Here is a 5,329-nt window from a genome sequence, read left to right on the forward strand (position 1 = left end):
TCACGGTGGTGCCGTGGCCGAACGGGTACAGCACCTCCGGCCGGCCCGGTGTAGAACTTGTACGTCCGCCCCGGGTACCCGTGCCCGTGCTGCGCCACCGACCGGAGCTCCATGGACGTCATGGGGATCTGCTCGATGTACTTGTTCTTGTACCATGTCAGAGAGGCAGCCGTCCTCCTGTACGTCCGTTTCATGTATGTACACAAAAACATGCAATGCAAGGATTGGTAACCATAAAGAATGTTCAATCTCCTACAACTAAAAAGACTAAAGAGTGGACATCGTTTTGATGCGACATTCTCCCTCCCGCTTTCGTCCTGCCTTCCTGAGAACGTCGTCCCACGTGGCCTGCTCAATCCTCGCGCCCCCCGCTCTCCTTCCATCCTCTCCAGGACGCGCGGATCCGCGCCCCCTCGCCCGCCTTCTCCTCCACGCAGATCGCCCGCCCCCCTTGACGAATCCTCCACGTAGACCTCGCTCGCCTCCTCCTCGGCGCCCCCTCGCCCGCCTCCTCCTCCACGCACATCAGGTCGCGCGGACCTCGCCCGCCTCCTCCTCGGCGCCCCCTCGCCCGCCTCCTCCTCCACGCAGATCAGGACGCGCGGATCCGCGCGACGCAGACCTCGCCCGCCTCCTCCTCCACGCAGATCAGACGTCGCCCGCCTCCTCCTCGGCGCCCCCTCGCCCGCCTCCTCCTCCTCCTCCTCCGGCATCTCTTTCCTTCCCTGCGTTCGCATTTCCTGCCTCCGCGGAATCGAGCCCCCCTTCCTCTGCGACGACGCCGCAACCCAGCTCGCCGCTGCGTCATCTCATTCCTTCCCCACATTCGGATTTCCTGCCTCAACGCCATCGAGGCCTCCCTTCTCCGGTCCTCTGCGACGACGCTGGATCTCCGCCCACATGGGGAACGACACGCCCGCTGCCGCCCTGTGCGGCCTCACACCGGAGGAGCTCATGACGGAGCAGCAGCGGAGCGGCACTGTCGGGGAGCCCCCGCGGGAGCGGCTCGAGGACGAACTCCTCCAAGAGCAGGAATCCTATTGGCCATGCGATGGCTGATGGGGGCGAACACCGCCGCTGCATCGACATCCGACGACCGGGGGGCACTGATGCTACCACGTCCCTGACGAGCGGGCTGCCATAGGGGTGGGCAATGGCACAAGAAGCCTACAGCGACGACAACTGCAAGATTTCTAAGCTGGTCCTGCCATTGAAGATTCTCTGCCTGCGTCAAATCATGTGAGTCTCTGGTGGGTTGTGTTTCTTTTATTTTGTTGAATTTATGCTTAATTTCTTATGATTTTTTGTGTTGCCCAGTGTGTTCTTTGGAGATCTTTACCTCCCAAATCCTTCCCTGGTTGAAGGATTGATCTTGGTTTTGCTTCATAGTGCAGCTGCCGGTAGTTAGAGGTTAGTGTCAGGTCTCAGAACTTGGAGAACTCCTGAAAGTTGGTATGATCTCAACTCCTACCGGTGTCTATCAGTTCGTGTCTAATAGCTCCTAGGAGGACATGATGAAACCTTTTCATTTTCTGATTTTCTTGCAGCTGCCCTAGAGCATGCATCGCACTCTGTCTTGCTGTTGCTTTGGCCTAATATAGTCACACCTCATCTGAATATCTGATCACATTATTTACATGCTTGCATTCACATGTGCAGATACATATGTGAAACAGAAACCATCGGAGATGTACAATTTTAAAACTTTGAAATGGCACATGCTGATGCAGGTTAATTCCGATGATCCTATCCATTAGAATTGACATACATTTGTATTTATGATCTTATCTGTTACAAAGAAGTTTGTGATTATTTTTTTATTCTGAAAAAAAAGAAGATCCTATTGCTTTTTGGAAACTACGGTTAGGTGACTTTACTGCAAGTGATATACAACCTTTCGTTTTATCTCCTAGATTGGAGCTTTATTTAACAAAAATGATGGTCATGTCAATAATAAGAAAGCAAGCCTAGACCAAGCCTGCAGTGGGATGGATATATGGATAGGTAGGTTTTAGAGATTAATCATTTCTATGCATAGCCATTTTGTATCTGATCACAGGTGCAGAAGACTTCTTAGTACTTGCCAATATGATGTTCACAAATAAATTCAGAGTTTGGTTAATCATAGTTTAGGTTCTAATAAAGCTACAGTCCTGCCCCAAGCATGCATTAGTCACTTCACTTATATATCTATAATGGTCCTTATGGCTGCACAACATAAATTTGGCATCCCTACTTAGACACAAGTTTAAGTCCTTGATGACTTCTACATTTTTTGATATCTAGAGGTCATATCTAGAGGCGACGACTACTATTGCTGCTGCACAAACAGCCTGTGGCTATGTCCTTCTGTTCAATACGACATGTCATAGTACAACAAATAATTTGACACTATTGCTCTTAATATTTGAGTTTGGAATGTGGAAGTGTGTTCTACTTTTTTTTGGCAAAATAGATTTACTGCATTCTTTCTAGAATGCGGCATCTCAGTTCACCTAACACTTCTTGAAATATATTAATTATTATTTAAATAAAATGATATGGTGGATAAATATTAAATATAAATGACGTGCTGTCCAGCATGTATTTGTACATATATTTGTAAAAATTAGGAGCTTGAGAAGAAAGAAAATCTGCAGCAAGCTGCAGTTTTGTGCTCAGAGATAGAGATGACAGTGGCCTAGGTCGTTGCGTGTGTGTGTATAGATAGCAGCAGGGGAAGATGAGATGTGTTAGCTGCTGCCATTGTAGGATCATGGGAGCATGGGGTGTGGCTTCTTGCTGCTGCAAGAGTTGTGCTATGTACTACTGGAACTTTTTGCTGCATAACAACAATGTCCTTCTAAAAGGTAGGGAACATTAAATTTGTGTGATATATTTCTTTGATGATTGCTGGTGTGTTTCCCAGTAGAATGCATAGGATATCCAAACACATTTAGATGTCATGTCATCAGTGCTGAACAACTATCTAAATTGTCAATAGCAATTGACAAATTAGGAAACCAGTAAAGTACTTCGAGTATGATTGAGTTGTGTAGGACCTTGATTTTTTAGGCTGTGTGCTCTATTAATAATATGCAATTTATAATGTGTACACTGAATCAACATACTGTGACTGAATGGTTTCTACTATTTTGGTCAGCTGTCCATTATTTGTCCTGTCTTCAGAAATTTGGTATATTAGTTGCAGACTATATGAAATAATGCCTTAGATAAGCTGGGAGTTGTTTAGCCAATTCAATTAACATGTGAATTATTGAACTGCATAATTTATCTGCCTTTTGAAATCTTCCGTTTGTGTTTGCAAGCTGACACCACTCACATATATTTCATCATCAGTAAGTTATTTCAGTTGCTCCACCATCTCTCCAGTTACCTAATATCAATTGTATTTGTCATCATTACACAATTTAATACATCTCTGATAAGCATCAAGGCTGTCGCTTGCCATCAAGGCGTTGGTTACCAGCTGCAGTCCTACAAATATTGGCACTCCATTTGCAGGTAAATTCTATGACTACTGGATAATTGACAAATATTGTCCTTTAGATCTGGCAGCTTTGCAACAGAGTAGTGGCAGCCATGGCTTGTCCAACTTTCTGAAATCAGCATATTACTGAGCATCGGATCTATATGTATCGTCAATGAAAATCCTTTTAACATTACATGGGTTTACTCCTGAAGTTTCATAGAATCCATAGATATATTTTTTTTGTTTAAGCAAAATATAAAGATCTCCGAATCACGAGTCACCATAATCTTGTCTTGTGATAATATGGACTTGCTACTGCTTTGGTACACTATATTTTACCCCAATTATATGTGCATTAGTTATTACCATGCATGAAGCTCAGAAGTACTATTCTTTCAAATAACACTGGAAACACTGATTTTAGTACAAGGACAGAATTATATAGTACTAATTTGTACCTTGAAGTACAAAACTGGAAACAATGTTAGGCTTGGACCATTCTTAATGGCACAGAAAGATAGAAACATGTATCAATTATTTTTACAAAAAATCCTTGCAGGGAGGAGTCACCTCAGTTATTTTCATGTTGTGTGGGATGAGAAAAAAATTACCATTCATTGACGATGATTATAAAGCTCAGCTATGATGTTCTATAGGTAACTTAATCTCCTTAATTTTTGACCAACTGAATTGGTGAAATACATTACAACAGAGAATGCCAAATTCTTCAAGCTCTTCATTTAATTGTTTCCTATGTTTCTTGACCTGCAGGTATGTACAAACCTTGAGAAGATGAGAGAGAAGATGGTGAAGGAGGGACAGGAGGTGAGCTATCACATGTGGGCCGAGGCAGATGGAGTTGATGAGGCAGAGCTGAAGAGCAAGCTGCAAGCAGGTTACTGCTGAGAGAGGCTGCTGGTGCTTGTTCCATTTGGTTTAGTAGTTATAGATCATTTTTTTTGGTGTATGTCCAACATCTGGTCCTTAATTCTCGAGACATCCTCACTACAGTAACAATCTGGTTGTTAAAAAAACTAATCAATATCAATCTTTATCTTTGAGAAGTTTTGTAGACAATTTCAATTCCTTTGAGGCTAATCTATTAGACGTTTTAATTCATGAAAGACAATAGGAATCAGATACTAGACAAGAAATGGTGGGAAATGCAGGAGCAATGGTCACCAAGTTGCTTCATCACTTACAGTTGGACAAGTTGGTTAAAGAGAAACTTGTAATCAGGGTCAGTAGATATCTTACTCTACAATATATTTCTAATTAGCTACTGACATCAAAGATAAGGATCCATGGATAGGAATTTCTCTGGTGTATTTTTTTTTTCTTTTAGTTAGTTGTATAAATCTGCATCACCAAGCAAAATAATTCTTGTTATTGAGTTGTTTGCAGCTATATTAACCAGCACGAATCTAAAAAGGGATGTGGGCAACTTCCAGAAAGGGATATTAGATGTGGGCTCCATTGGTCCATACGAGATCTGGAGCCAATATTCATCGATCCTTGTTGCACACTAATTTTCTGAAGTTTGTCATCTTTTTTTCTTTATAATCATTAGTTACCATAACAGTTAAGCTAATTGTTCATGCATGATGAGTAATAGTGTTGGGTAAACAAAATATTAAATCCTACTCCAAATACTTTGTCACAGTGTTATTTTTTTGTTGCAATGTATGCACATATAAGAATTTCAATAGGACAAATTGCTATCTTATTGTGCGATCTATGTAATTTTTAGTGCAAATGTTTAATTATCCCGTAGTAACGCACGGGCACGCTATCTAGTAAACAAACAAATAAGAAAAACAAAAGATGAATGTGTGGATTTAATTACTATTTACCAGG

General features: G+C 42.5%; 1 long non-coding RNA gene across 2 annotated transcripts; it reads left to right on the forward strand.

Annotated features, from left to right (window-relative positions):
* Nucleotides 668-4,549, forward strand: LOC110429668. Of its 2 annotated transcripts, XR_002446784.1 has the most exons (5): nucleotides 668-1,239; nucleotides 1,318-1,452; nucleotides 1,660-3,504; nucleotides 4,032-4,128; nucleotides 4,244-4,549. It is a non-coding gene; the product is annotated as an uncharacterized LOC110429668 (long non-coding RNA). The 2 variants fall into 2 exon arrangements; XR_002446783.1 differs by having other exon boundaries at nucleotides 1,318-3,504.

This window comes from Sorghum bicolor, chromosome 8 (assembly GCF_000003195.3).
Source record: "Sorghum bicolor cultivar BTx623 chromosome 8, Sorghum_bicolor_NCBIv3, whole genome shotgun sequence".
NCBI lineage: Eukaryota > Viridiplantae > Streptophyta > Magnoliopsida > Poales > Poaceae > Sorghum > Sorghum bicolor.